The sequence below is a fragment of the Cyprinodon tularosa genome, unplaced genomic scaffold (genome assembly GCF_016077235.1).
Source record: "Cyprinodon tularosa strain WSP-4 unplaced genomic scaffold, ASM1607723v1 ctg222, whole genome shotgun sequence".
Taxonomy (NCBI): domain Eukaryota; kingdom Metazoa; phylum Chordata; class Actinopteri; order Cyprinodontiformes; family Cyprinodontidae; genus Cyprinodon; species Cyprinodon tularosa.
Genome location: NW_024038830.1, coordinates 720134 through 735733, shown reverse-complemented (window position 1 = coordinate 735733; position 15600 = coordinate 720134). Strand labels below are relative to the sequence as shown.

The 15600-nt window shown below is 39.4% G+C and overlaps 1 protein-coding gene across 2 annotated transcripts in view; it reads right to left on the bottom strand.

The window, feature by feature from the left end:
• bahd1 (bromo adjacent homology domain containing 1) overlaps positions 1–15600 on the bottom strand; it is a 56764-nt gene that overhangs the window by 18336 nt on the left and 22828 nt on the right. The window contains exon 1 of one of the 2 annotated variants that reach the window (XM_038286188.1): positions 5978–6229. The exons of the other annotated variant lie outside the window; for it this stretch is intronic. The gene's annotated coding sequence lies outside the window, so the exon portion shown is untranslated. Of the gene's footprint in view, positions 1–5977; positions 6230–15600 lie in introns of those variants that run through there. 2 annotated transcript variants of the gene reach the window in all.

The window sequence follows — 15600 nt, the reverse complement described above, 5'->3', positions numbered from 1 at the left end:
TCTTAAGAGGTTTTTCAGGTGGCTTTAAAAAAGGCTGTTTTATTTTAGCCCTAGGAGGACTGTTCGTTGTCCTCCCTTACCTCCAGCACAGAGCTCGGTTTGTCACTGCCACTCCCCAGCATCAGTGCTCTCTGCGTGGGCACTTTTACAAGGAAGTACCGGAGAATCCTAGCGTCAGCTAGATGCAGCTCTGGATGAACCCAAGTTACACCTGTCCTTTTATTATGAAATACCGACAGCGAGACCTTGACAGGAAATGCTTTGTGGTTGCCAGGGATAACGGCAGGTCCAAACTGAAGATTCTGGAAGGCTGGTGATTTACTAAATATTAAACAATCATTCCACATACTAAATAAGGTAGACATGCCCACTGTGACACTCAATACCAGCACAGGGATGACATGCAATGATACGCAATAACTAATCAGCACAGACGACAGTTTCAGCTGCACAGACTAAGTAGCACTGAAAATGTATATAACTTTTATTCAATTCGGAGCTTAATTGGGGGATGGTTACCTTTGGATGATAAAAAATAATCTTTTTTATCTCTAAAACAACAGTAGCACAAATTATTTATTTTTTTATCCCATTTCATTTTTACAAAAAGGACTATCTAAACTACACAAACCTGCACTAATGAACCACTATCCATTCAGTATAGCTGCTGCATTTTTTTCACGTGGGTGGGATGTCAGCTTATTTGATGATGCAGCCCGGGGTGTAAACATTGTGCATCTAAAATACAGAACAGTGAACTCCAGGCGGTGTCCAGTCCGTCTAAATGCACCATTACACATTTTACCTATATCTGTGATATAAAAACCACTGTAGCTCATTCTTCCCTCCCCTTTCTATTGCAATGGAGGTCTACTTTGTCTAGTGAGAAGCCAGAGGTAACACCTGGGAAAAACTGAGAGGCTACACTGGTGCAACTTTTATCAGGTGGAAACAATTTATGAGGGAATGCGGCTTCAAAACAGATGCAGAGGTTGTTGACTTTCTGCTGGACAGGTAATGTAATTTGATATTAAAATGAAGCTTATTTCATTTTTATTTTCATTTTTTATGTTATGTTAGAAACAGGGTAATATAGTCCAGCAACTAGTCTTTAACACCAGCAGTGACGTCTTGCTTGTTGCATAGGATGTGCTCCAATGCAACAGTTTCTAGCGGCTGTCGTTTTTCATATAAATCATACCAGCTCATGAGTGTAGGCTTTTTTAGCCCTGTTTTCAGGGACAACATCTTTTATTTAAACTTATTTTAAAAAAGTGACAGAGGTTGATGTGTCCCCTCAATTCAGAAAGAGTAGAAAGCAGAAAGAGACAGCTGGCACAGTCTAATACCCTCCTATTCATGACTTACATTTAGGGAAAACGTAGCAGTTCAGCAGGGTAATTCACAAATTGATTCCCATGGGAGAACTTGCACTGAGTTGGGATGAAAGCATTCAAATACTTTCAATAATGTTTAAGGAGCGGATTTAAGACATTTGATTTTAATTTTGGCTCTATCATTTGGATATGATAGGGTCTAAGTCACATGCATAGAACAATTCAATTCAGTTTATCTATATAGCGCCAATTCACAACGCATGTTATCTCAAGGCACTTTACAGTTCAACCAGACCATACAATCAAATTGATTCAAAGTTTTCTGTCTAAGGAAAACCAGTTGATTGCATCGACACATTGACTCGAAGGCAAGTCCTCACACCAAGCATGCTTGAAGCGACAGTGGAGAGGAAAAACCTCCACCAGAACCAGGCTCAGTGTGAGCGGCCATCTGCCGAGGCTGACTGGGGTTCAAGGAGACAGAAGCAGACATACAGTAAGAAGCGGAGATATAAAAGGCAACCGTCAACCAGCTCCACAGGCGGCCCCGTCCGGGAAACACAAAGCCAGGCAGACGAGCTCTGAGCCAGCTCCCATGTCAGAGGATGAAGAGAGAACATCCAGCCAGTTACAGTCAGAGAAACAGGACTACACTGAAAAACAGGCCAATCAGTATCGGGTATTGCAAGCTAACAAAGACCTTAAATTAGACCTGTTCTTCCGGTTCAATTCCCATGTTTTCTATGCCAAACAAAGCTTTGTTGGGCTACTCTATAAAGCTTGGAACTCGACGCCAATGTTGACATTTTGAATTGAAAAAGCTTCCAGGATGGGAAGCAAAACGTCTTCAAACTTGAAAAACAAATTCCAGTCGAGGAGAACCATGGAGGACTATGACCCACAGTTACAATTAAATTGAACACATATCATGTTTTTTTTTTCAAAGAACAGATAATCAGACTGGAGAGCTTCTAGATATCATGAAAATAAGTTTCTCTGGCATAATTTTGATAGAAGACAGGTGAATAAATCAGTTTTTAAGCAGAGCACAGAAACACAAGCAGGAATAGCTGCAGGTTAAAAGGTGAAAAAGATTTACCGAGATATGCAACATGAAATAAAATATATCTCAGAGTTTACCACACTGCAAAAACAATCCAGAAATAAGTAAAAAATTGCTTAAATTAAGGATATTTAGCCTTAATTTGAGCAGGTAAATAAGATGATTTGCCAATGGAATGAGTATTTTCACTCTTAAAATAAGATAGTTAGATAATATGCACTTGAAATAAGAAGAAAAAATTGTTTTTTCTTATTTTAAAAGGAAATTGTCTTGTTCCATTGGCAAAGTGTCTTACTTACCTTCTCAAATCAAGGAAAAACGCACTTATTTTAAGAAAAAATAACTTATTGAGATTTCTATTTTTTGCAGTGCAGAAAGATTACAAGACATACTATGTTATATTTAAACTGCAACATATCTTGTTGTCATTTGTAATTCATCAAGACAAAGAAATACTGTCCCAGCTAATTTCGAAACAGATGCAGAGTCAGATTACCAGGTGAGACGGACTTAAAGATATAGTGGAGGGTTTTTGCAAATTTTTTGAAAAACCAACCCTCTCTACTTTAAAAAAAAATAAATAAATAATGCACATGCATAACCCTGTACCTGCTCCCGAGAGGGAACGTTTATTAAATGCATGCAAGGACATGCACAAGCCTGTTTCTCCTCATCCCTGTTTAAAAGTTGCTGTTTGCATCGCTCATAAAGATTACTTTCCAAGAGAAGAGTTGCAATTTTCCCACTATGTCAGACTCACAAACAGTAAGTGAAAATGGGGAAGAGCATGTAGGACGGCCTTACTCAAACATATCACCCAAATGACCGATAATTAGGAGGACCACTTATTTTGATGATCCACCCAGAAAAAGAATCTTCCACTATACCTTTAAAATTCAAATATATAAAAACCTAAAGAATTAAAGCACAAACAATAGAGTAAAAATCAGTTCATCAATAATTTCTGAAATATACCTATCAATACATGGGCTTTGGCTGTCAACATGTTGTAATAAGATTCTAAATCCCTAATGCAGCTTAAAGGGAAACCATCCATAGAACGATGGACGGACGGACGAAAGTAAAAAAAAGAAAGAAGGAAAGAAAGAAACAAAGAAAGAAAGAAACAAACAAAGAAACAAAGAAAGAATTTAAACTCTGTACATACCAGGGATGCACGATATGTCACTTTTGTTGTTGGCATCAGTACCAACTGTTAATTAATTTTTAATTAACATAATAATGTTTTTTTTAACCCTATATAAATAATCAACTAAAAAAGTATCTGTCTAACTATCAGTAAATATAAATATCCGTGTATTGTGGTACTCTTTTCTTCTCAAAAAAAGGAAAGCCTTCAATAAATACATGTTTGAGCTCATGTATGAAAAATACAAGGACCTAATGAAAGCCTTTGGGTTGTGTAACTGTAGGTCCATCAGTCACCACTGTTGGAGTGTCCCCACAAACTTTCATCACAGAGTTACGCCCTCTCTCTAAGCGTATATTGCTCCACTTTTTCCCCCCCAGTTACTGTCAACTAAGCCAGGGAAACGTTTGCAGTTTTTAAACAGGTTTAAATGACATCTTTCCTCATTATAGACAGCAGAAGTTTAGAGTGAACGCCTTACTTAAAAATTATTCAAAACAATAAATACCATATTTTATTAGCTACTGCAACTTTGTAAACACCAATTCAATTCAGGGAGCAGCTTGCAGGAACACAAATCTGTGATATTCAAATGCATTTCTGTTCGTAACTTCTGTCTGTCTGTCTTGTAAGGCAGAGGTCTTCATCAGGGGTCCGTGACCCCTAAGAGGTCAGCAGAGGTACTGCATGGGGGTCATGAAAGTTTTAGTCGATTACAAATTTTCTTTTTTTATATTCTCCCCCTGTAATTTTTTGCACTAATTGAAATGTCTTTAACTACACATTAACATGAATTCAACACACTGTAGTAAACAGATAAATGGAGGCAGTAGATGTCTTTCAGTCATCAATGCACACATTCAGCGACACACAGGAGCTCTTTCAAGCTGGGCACCGTTTCCTTCACAACACCTGTCCCATCAACCAGGAATCAGAATCAGAAATACTTTAATAAACCGAGGGAGAAATTACTTTTGTTACATGACTCCATCTGTAATAGAGTGACTATAGGACTAGTTTGATATAACACAATTTCATACAATATATATAATTAGGGGGCCCCCTGCTCGATCTCTGCATCAGTTTGGGGGTCCTTGGCCTGGAAAACTTTGAAGACCCCACTTTTAAGGGATTTAAATTGACATATGTTGAAATCTAGTGATATAAAAATAAGGTCTGTTTTATGACAACATAAAGCAACTTTATAAGAGTAACTACAGTGAATGCAAAACATGGAAAGCTAAAATTAGAAGGAAATGCAAATGCAACCTTTCATGCAACTCAAACTAAATGTTAGGGATAATTTGCAATCAAACTGAGAGCAGCAGGTTTGATGAGAAGCATCTCAGTACAGTGTTTTTGTTGTCAAGTAATTGTGGCCAATGATTGGCTAATTGTGGCCAATGATTGGCTAAGGGTGGCCATGGCCACCCCTGCCCCCCCCCCCCCCCCCCCCCATCTAGTTCTGCCCCTGACCACAGTGTTATTTATTTTTTTTGTCAAGTAATTGTTAATATATATATATATATAATTAAATTGTTTTGAATATACTTCTTTAAAAAAAAAATAGTAGGGGTGGCCACAGGGATGGCCAATGATTGGCTAAGGGGGGCCATGGCCCCCTTCTAGTTCCGCCCCTGACCACAGTGTTTTTGTTGTCAAGTAATTGTTTATATATTATATCATTATATATTAATTATATATATTATATATATTAAATTGTTTTGAATATTCTACTTTGAAAAAAAAACAATGGTATGGGTGGCAAGGGTGGCCATGGCCCCCATCTAGCTCCGCCCCTGCTCAGTAGATCTTCTCCAACTGCAAGTAAATTGAGCCTCAATGACAGATGAATTGGGTGGTGCTGACCCCCCCTCCTCCCCCACTCCTGTTGATGGCGTATTACACTGTAGCCTCATCTCCAGGAGGATGAGGAGGAGGAGGATGAAGGATGGAGAGACGTGGTGGAGCTGTCACCATGAGAGCAAAGCGCTCCTGTAGGGATCTGAGTCCACTTTCCTGCAGCCACCATCCTCCACCAACAGCCACAAACACACCCACATCCACGCATGATCCCACTGAGCTGAACGTTTGTATCAGTGGGTTCAAATAAGGCTGTGATGATCCAGAAATAAAGGAGATTCGCCTCAGGGAGCTTAGTTGCCCACAGCGGTGCGAGGTGTTAATCTGACAGCAAGCAGGATGTTACATCAGAAGTAACATCAAACCAGAAAGCTCCACAGGCAGCAATAAAACATGCAAAGAAATTAAACACTAGAAACATCTCGGTTTTGCTGGACATAAGGAAGTAAACATCGGTTCTACTAGAAGCAGCAGAAGCTCCGACAGCAGCGGAGTTTTTGCATGAAGCGAATCAAGCAGCAGGACACGGTCAGCTCCAGCTGGGACCGAATTCACTCCGTTTACCTCCTCAGTCCCTCCGGGTGACGCAGCTTCGCGGATCCGTCTTAGATCCGAACCTCAATCCGGACCCGAAGAGACGGACGGTGACCGGAGGAGCGAGCAGCAGCAGCGGCTGCAGACATGCTGCACAGATCGGGGAGCGGTGACCTACTTCCGAAGCGACATGAGGAGATAATGTTCATGCGCTGTCTGTCTGCGCTCACATGCAGGACATCCCTCCCATAAGAAGCCCGCTGTCTGCTCCAGCAGGACCGAGAGGTTGACCAGAGCTTTCATACGCAGCAGCACTTTGCCAAACGCTTTCTGGAAAGCGCATGACGTTATTTCACTGATCTGCTGCCTGGGAGGCTCTATTTCAAGGCAGCAGTCAACAAAGTTTCTTCTAAATATTGATGAACTGAGAATTTTGTTATGTTTGTCACAAAAGCGACAGTAAACCAGATTTAGAGTTAAAATAAAATAAAAACGACAACAAGAACTATATGTATTATAAATAGTGTTGCGCCGATACTGATACCAGTATCGTGCATGGCCCCGATACTGCACTAAAATCGTGGTATCGGCAATGGTTTAACTATCGGTAAGCAGAGACTGCAGTTGCTTAGGGGCACCCGGCGTCTATTTTTATTATTTTACCGCATATATAACACAAAATGAAGTTTTTTTAAAAGAGGGTGAATTATGCACTTATTTTTAATGTTAGTATATTGATGTGAATAATTAACCACATAAAAATAAAATGTTTTCAATATTCCACTTGAGAGTAGTACTGCTGCCACTGTCTGTATTAGAGGGAAATTAATGGTAGGGGTGGCCACAGGATTGGCCAGTGAGGGGCCCCTCATCTAGCTCCGCCCCTGACCACAGTGTTTTTATTGTCAAGTAATTGTTAACATATATTAAGTTAAATTGTTTTAAATATTCTACTTGAGAGAAAAAATGGTAGGGGTGGCCAATGATTGGCTAAGGATGGCCATGACCACCCCTGCCCCCCATCTAGCTCCGCCCCTGCTCAGTAGATCTTATCCAACTGCAAGTAAATTGAGCCTCAATGAAACATAAATTATTTCACTGATCTGCTGCCTGGGAGGCTCTATTTTAAGGCAGCAGTCAACAAACTATCTTCTAAATATTTATGAACTGAAAATGTTGTTACATTTGTCACCAAAGCGACAGTAAACCAGATTTAGACTTAAAAGAAAATAAAAACGGCAACAAGAACTATATGTATTATAAATAGTGTCGCAGTATACCAGTATCGTGCATGGCCCCGATACTGCACTAAAATTGTGGTATCGGCAGAAGGGGGCCATGGCCACCCCAGGCCCCCCATCTAGCAGCCCCTGACCACAGTGTTTTTGTTGCCAAGTATTTGTTAATATATATAAAATTAAATTGTTTTGAATATTCTACTTGAGAGAAAAAAATGGTAGGGGTGGCCAATGATTTGCTAAGGATGGCCATGACCCTTCCTGCCCCCCATCTATTATAAATAGTGTTGCAACGATACCGGTATCGTGCATGACCCAGATACTGCACTTAAATTGTGGTATCGGCAATGGTGTAACTATCGGTAAGCAGAGACTGCAGTTGCTTAGGGCACCCCGACGTCTTAAGCCGGGCGTACGCTGTGCGATTTTTTTCAACCGTTGCACGCAGCTGCAGCTAACAATTTATGTTCGGCCCGACGCTCTGATGCGATCTATGTGCTCACACTGTACAACTAAAAACCACGTCGGACTCCACTCCTCAGTAAGATGGAGCTGCCCACTATAGTGAAAGGTGTTTATTAGTTAATGAGTATTTAAAGACATTTCAATTAGTGGAAAAAATTGTGGGGGGAATATAAAAAAAAAAAAAAAGTAATCAACCAAAACTTTTGCGACCCCATGCAGTAACTCTGTGGACCCCCTTTTGAAGACCTAGGTTCTAAATATTGATGAACTGAAAATTTTGTTACGTTTGTCACAAAAGCGACAGTAAACCAGATTTAGAGTTAAAAGAAAATAAAAATGGCAACAAGAACTATATGTATTATAAATAGTGTTGCACCGATACTGATAACAGTATTGGGCAGGGCCCCGATCCAGCACTAAAATGGTGGTATCGGTATCGGCGAGTACCAACAAATAGGGCACCGATACCATTTTGAGAGCCAAAACTTTATTCAACTATTGTCACCCAATCCAGGTGGGCAATAAAAAGTTGTACTGGATTCACTTTGTATTAGTCTTTTTCCTAGCCTAGTAAACTAGCCCCACCCCATAATCATTTTTGACTGTGATTGGTCTAGCCTTGATCGATGCCCCAGGCCCTAGAACTGGCGGGCCAATCACAACGCAGAGATGTGTTTTGAATGTCTGGATGCAAAGCAGGCGGGGTTTTGAGGGTGTGATGACAAAGCTGCATGGCGCTGGAGAAAGCACAACAAGGAAGATGGCAACAACTATTGAAAAGTATCGTATGAGGGCCAAAAAATGGCATCGACAACACTAATTATAAATAAAATTGTTGTCCTACTCTTCATTTAGCTACTGCTAAGATGCAATCAATCAGTTTAACTCAAAAATTGTGTCTTATAATTTTTTTTTTCTGAAAATCTGTTGAGTGAAAAAAAAAAGTGCATATTTTAAACAGAAATGAACGCTTACTGAAGAGCGCATGCATGTAGTGTGAATACTGTACAATACATGCTTCAAGTAGTGGCTCCTTTTTTGCAAAAATTACTGCCTCACTAAAGTGCATCATCCAGAAGATAACCCCGGTTCAAATAGACTCCATCATTCCTGCATTTTTCTCTCCATTGGAAATAGAAGCTGTTATAGTCAATGGGATAATTCCCACTGCCTGCATGGTGCTACATCATTAGGAGAGTTATATTTTCATGCATTGAGCAGCTCTAATTTCTGTCACTCAGATTGTCTTTAGAAACTGGAAAAAAGTCAGGGATGATGAGCGTCAGGTTCACACTGAATACAATGCAGATGCGGTGTGGGTGTGCAGCGATAAGTCACTCACACTGAAACCAGGCTGGTCCAGCTATGACTCCGGCTGAAGAACTGCCTCTAGAGACACAAACAAGTTCACATGGGTTCACGCTCAATCCCTTTAGTTCTTTTGGAAAACTCTATCTGTACATTTAAATAACCCTCTCCTTCTCCAATAGACACACTGTCCTTGTGTTTTTTTTTGTTTTTTTTTATATTATGAAATTCACACGGACTTAATTTATTGTCTGGCTCCTGATTTTTCCTATTTGGCATGTGAAGCTCAGGAGCTTCATGCAGAAACTGCTCCTGCGTCCAACAAAACTTTCTTTTAGGGGAAACATGTCATTGAGCCACACAGCGTCCACACAGCGTCCCACATCTGTGGCTACATATTGATTTTAATAATTTCAGCACCTTGCAGTGCCCACATCACAGCTGCACCACAGCCGCACCGCGTTCATTATGAGCCCAGCAGAAGTCTGTGTGAACCCCTGGTAAAGACCAGCCGGGAAGGCAGGCACAGGAAGAATACAGTGGATCTGGTACATTTCAAATTAAGAGAAGTGGCTGTCTGAATCCATGAATAGATCTCACATGCCTCCAGAGGGGATGAATAACAGAGCAGACATGGATATCAGTCACTGTGAACCCACGATGTTACTCTCATATAGGTTTTCAGCTCATCTGCATAATCGACTCTCAATGAGGTTTAGGTCTGACTAGTGGTTTACTAATTCTGTTGTGGAGAGTGTGATCTACTCTACTGTCATTCGCTCGGGTAACACAATAAGAGCAAATTATCTTAAAAAGCCCCAAAAGCTGATAAACAAGACTAGTTCTGTTCTAGGCACTCCTCTAGAAGCTCTGGAGAGGATTTCAAAGGAAGAACATTATGGAGAACAGTGAGCAAACCCTTAAAGGAATAGTACACCCAAAACATGATTAGCCTTCATTTTCTACTCACCCCCATGCTGAACAACACTCTGGAGTACTTTTTTGATATCTCAAATGCATCTGGAGATCTGGGAGGCTTCTTGCTGTCTGCTGACATTCAAATAATGGAGGTATGTGGTGCCCGAGGCAGAAAGGTCCATAAAAGTCCACAAAAAACGTGTCAATATTCCTCCATACTGCTCGTCCAATGTATTCCAAGTGTCCTGAGTGGGTAGCATCCATAATTTACTCGAAACAAAGTCATTTAGAATGTTTTTAGAGCATAAACAGTATAGGATTTCCTAAAAGCGTGTTCACGAGTCTATGGAAACCGCGGCAGACCAAACCAGATGAAAGTGCGCATTCAGCTCGGCAAAGAACTCATGCTCTTCCTCAACACTGAAGTCCTCAGACATTTTTCTTTCATTGTTTCTTTCTTTGAACAGGTAAATAGCACATTTCTTCTTCTACGCTTGCATTATCGGCAGAGCAGACGCTGAATGCGCACTTTCATCTGGTTGGTCTGCCGGCTTCCGTAGCGTCGTGAACGTGCGGGCGCGCGCTTTCAGGAAATCCTATACACTACTGTTTATGCTCTAAAAACATTCTAAATGACTTCGTTTCGAGTAAATTCTGGATGCTACCCACTCAGGACACTTGGAATACATTGGACGAGCAGTATGGAGGAATATTGACACGTTTTTTGTGGACTTTTATGGACCTTTCTGCCTCGGGCACCATAGACCTCCATTACTTGAATGTCAGCAGACGGCAAGAAGCCTCCCAGATCTCCAGATGCATTTGAGATATCAAAAAAGTACTCCAGAGTGTTGTTCAGCATGGGGGTGAGTAGAAAATGAAGGCTAATCATGTTTTGGGTGTACTATTCCTTTAAGTAAGGAGCCGGGTACTTCCTTTGTATGATGAAAATCAGTTCTCTGGTTTCTGTAAGATCTTCTCATCAAACCTCAAAGCAGTGGAAGTTGAAGTCAACCACCTTGGCTCGAGCCAGTGGCGTTGTTGGTGTTCTCCAACAAATTCAGTCATACTGGGAGCATTTGTGCTGTACAGAAAAACCTCAGCATTCCCTAAGCACGTTCATCATTCCAAAAAAAAGGAGTGAAAAATGCAATCTTACTACTTAACTAATTACTCTGAGAAACATTGGTTATTTTCCTCTTCTTGGGAGGAAATACCTCCTGCATGCTACAAAAAATTGTTTTAATTTTAGTAAAGACTGTTGTAGAACCCTTTTTCTGCAAACAACAGATGTTGCAAAAAGGGACTCAGCATTACTGCACTGAATCAAGCTCTAATAAAAGCTTTTAGTTGTAAATGTAGGAAGGGAAAAACTTGTAAAGTGCAATTTGCTCTCTGCAGCTGTTTCTTTCGCTAACGTCTGATTATAGGTGCTCTCTTCATGTTTTCCGGGTTGATTAGCTGCAGTTTATTTTGGCCTAACGAGCATTACTAATTAGCAGTTTTGTGTGTTTTTTTTCATTCCCTTATCTGTATCAGTATGCTCTAAATGTAACTCTTTTGTGTATATTCCACTAACAGTGAAAATTAGGGGGTCATAAATACATAATGATATATCACCTTCATACCACTAAGCTTCCATTCCCGACAGCTGAACAAAGATATGCTCCTTTAGATTAGACTCATTTACTGCATCCTCTGCATCTAATGATGCATTCAGTCCAATGATGAGCAATTACTTCATTTTCTCTTCATTTTTCAACAATAAAATATAAAACCCATAGCTAATTTACTCACTGCTAATACACTGACAGATCCAAGACTCACAGACTCTTATAGTTCAATCAATTAAAGGTCAGTTTTTAACTTTAGAATTGGATTGATTAAAAAGCAGCCGATTCGTCACTTTAGTGTGCATTCAAAAGTGAGCTTAATTGATATAAATACAGATTACTTACCTCTATAAGCTTTACATTGTGTGATTAACAGCTGTAAAGGAGCCCAGTGTGTTGAGTTAATGAGGCCTAAGCACTGGGAAATGTGTATGGAGGGTAGGCTGCTGAGAGCTGACCTGTGCTGCAACAAACACACGGCCACATGCTGAAGAAAGCTGCATGACATCTTCCTGCTAGCTGCATCTCAAAGAGTTATAGTTAACACAGTGATGATGTAGACATTCTGCTGAGATTCCGAAAATAAGCTCAATAGAAGACTGAATGTGGATTCCTTTGTTGTACGGAAAGCATATGCTTATCTTGTTGTTGCTCCCTTTACAACTACACAACTGAAAGTTTGCCCCTCTTTAAAAAAATACAGCATCAGACACATTACTACTGCTCCTTTAACTGCAAAGCAGACAGAGCCAAAGAGTATTTAACCAAGAATGAACATTCATAGGTTAAAAAGAATCGGTCAACAAAAATCCTGCAACAGTTGCATAAAACAGAGGAAGTGGAGCAACTGTTCCTCCTGATCTCAGAAAATCTGATAACTGCTGAATTTCTAAAGCATAAGGACAGATGAAGAGATTGACAGAGAAATGGATGGAAGGAAAGGAAGATAGATAAAGTAGAGAAAATATAAAGCATGGATTGCAGGGTGGATGCTGCAAAGGACTGGAAACAGAAGGGCTCTTTCTGAAAAATCTAATTTTCTCAGTGTCTTTACATTAGATAGATATAATAGCACTTTTTTCTTCATCACTCACCAATGAAAATTTTCAGTACTTCAAAAGTTGATCATTTATGAGATCTCCAAAATGTTTTACAATCGTCTCCCATTTGAATTTGATAAAGTCTTCTCCCCTGGAACTCTGATCTGAGGACATATTTCCTGATAAAGATGAATGTTTCATTTAGAAGGTGGAGAAAAGGTGTATTATTTTATTGATCTTCCCCTTGGCTCAGCGCTTCCTGAAAAGTCAGAGCTGAGATTCTTTCACAGCCCCAATGACTCCAGGCCTTCACAGATCAAAGTCTGAAGGGGGGAAAAAAAAGTCTAGAAAAAGATCCTTTTGGACTTTCAAATAAGAAAAAGTGATGGGCGTTTCAAATGGAAACACACCTAACCCTTTAAACATATATAACATTTATGACATAAAGTGGTAAAATATTAGACCACCTTTGTTTTCTTCAATTTCGCATTCTAAGGTTTTACTACCTTAAAATACAGTTAAGCATGATATTTCTTTTCCAAGTCAAAGAGTAATACCTCAGTCACTTTTTTTGAATCCTTTTTTGTTTTGTTATTTCTCTCGGTCACATATCTCACTTAAAGTGAGATACAGTTTGAACATACTACAGTTAACTGAACATGGTGGGGTGCTATTCTGGACTGCTATCTAGATGGCTATCCAAACTGCTACCAAGGCAGTTGTTTGCCAGATTAGTTGATTCTTTAGTAAATATTTGCTATTGAAGAGTCACCACCCTTTACTCTTATTTCTGCTTTTCTAAAGTCACTTTAGCTTCTTTTAAGTAGAATTAACACTGTCTCATCTGAATTAGTGTGCATGAAAACGAAAACATAAAATGAAATGCCTAACTTTCCCAGAATATTTGAAATTTTTATAAGGTATAATGTTTACCCAATAATTATTAATATAAATTTAGATTAAAAATAAATAAATGATAGTTAAAAGAACAGTGCCTGTTTATTTAAATAAGATTAAAAATTGCTCAAGAATGAGAGGATAGTTAGACTAAAAACAAATATGTATTTAATTTTGATTTAAAACAACCTGGGGTGTTAGTGCTTTTAGAGTCTTCTGAAATTAATTCAGGAACTGAGAAGCATAAGAGCTAAAAGCTGCTTCTCCGTGTTTGGTTCTGGTTCTGGGTGCAGAGTAGAGACTGACATTTTTTCGGGAATCCCACGTGTCACTGGATTCCCGTTGGATGGGAGTCAGTATTAGTAACGATCACGTGATTGGGACGGTACAGGATTAAACATTAACGGGAGCAGACGGGAGCAGGAGCAAACCAATAATAACAAAAAAAAAAAAAACTAGGATCGATGCCAACAAATAAAATAAAATAGAAAGAAAAAAAATCCAGTACTGGCGCGGCGCCGCCATTTTGTAGTTTTTTTCCTTGAACCCTACACTATAATGCGAGTCAAAAAAAACTACACAACCCAAAAACCAACAGTGCTTCCGTTCTGAGTTTTTCACCCGCGCTAAAAAAAACAAAAAACGGGAGCGGGATGGGAGAGGGAGTAATTTCACCAGGAGTGGGACGGGACAGGATTTAGATTTCTACAATTTTTTTCTGTGGGAGTGGGACAGGACAGGAGTGAAAATCCACTCCCGTGTCAGTCTCTAGTGCAGAGTAGGCTTGGGTCAGAAGACCTGAGAGGTTTGAACGGTTCACACAAAACAAACCGGTAGCTTAAAAAAACTTACAACCTGAATGAGGGTTAATATTTATATATTATTGTTTATTAACTCTGCATCTTAACAAGTGAATTAAAGTATGACTGGATAGTGGTTTTTTCTTTTTTTTTTTTTTACAGATGCAACAGAGACACCAAAAAACGGTGGTTTGTATGTTAACAAACTTAAACTTACAAACAAACTTAAAATCATTATACTTGGCATAAATAAACATAGCGTATGGCCAGGGGCCTACAATCTCCTCATTCCTGCTCTGTGAACAACACCAAGGTTAGTATCCACTCCAGTCAAAACTGAACAGAATATTTTTTTTTATTTGTGAAATAAGCCCATAAAACTCATAGATTCTCAGTTTGTACTCCTGAACACACTCTGGATGTTTAATGACACCTTTATTATCCACTTAACCAAACTCTCAGTATGGACATGTGGCTGATTTTCATTCTCCTTTAGAAATGATGAATGTCGGCTCTAATGAAGGCCGCTGACAATTTAAAATATCTAAAAGGGATTTTTAAATAGCAGCCTAGTATGAATTAAAGAAACTGTAAGTTTATTGGCACTAGGAGAGGACCTTACTGACTTTACAAAGCTATAAAGGTAGTTTCAAACATCCACTGGTGTCTTTTTGCAAGAAGGTTGAAGGACATTAAAATATAATGTACTTTAAAAAGACTGGGGGAAGTTGAATATCAAACAGAAGAGCAGGACTGAGCCGTGTGCAGAAGATTATAACTGACCTGCAGACAGAAGCAAGAGCGGGTTAAACCAAAGGCCATGAAGTCATTTTAACTGGTAACAGCAGCGTGTGTTTTAAGGCCAATGAATCATTTAGAAGGTAAACAACGTAATCCCATGAAGTCACTGTTCAAGCCTTTATTGGCTTCAGTTGCATTCATGAATCAGTCTAACTTGCAGTGAATCTGCGTCTTCACATACGTATCGAGTGCCCACTCCTAATGAGATAGCATTACCCAGAAACGCAGCTCCAGGTAGAAAAAAAACACAAAAAAAACCAGAAGCAACCTCTCCTCCCGGAGGATCTTTACAAAGTTTTCAACATGCCAAAATAAATCCCATTTATAAAATACATTTCATTTCACAGCTGAGGATTTTACTCATTTTAAATCTGTAATCTACATGACAACTGATTGTTCTTTGTTCTTGAATTACAGTAGGTAGGTGGAAAAATAAGGTGACGGAAAAAATATATATATATAATGACAAGAACTTTGTTAGGCCTCCTCTAGCTTGTATTTTTCCCCCCAGATTTCACTAGCATGGTACTATCTCAGAGACAACTGAGTTTTCAGCACATTATTAAAAAGGAA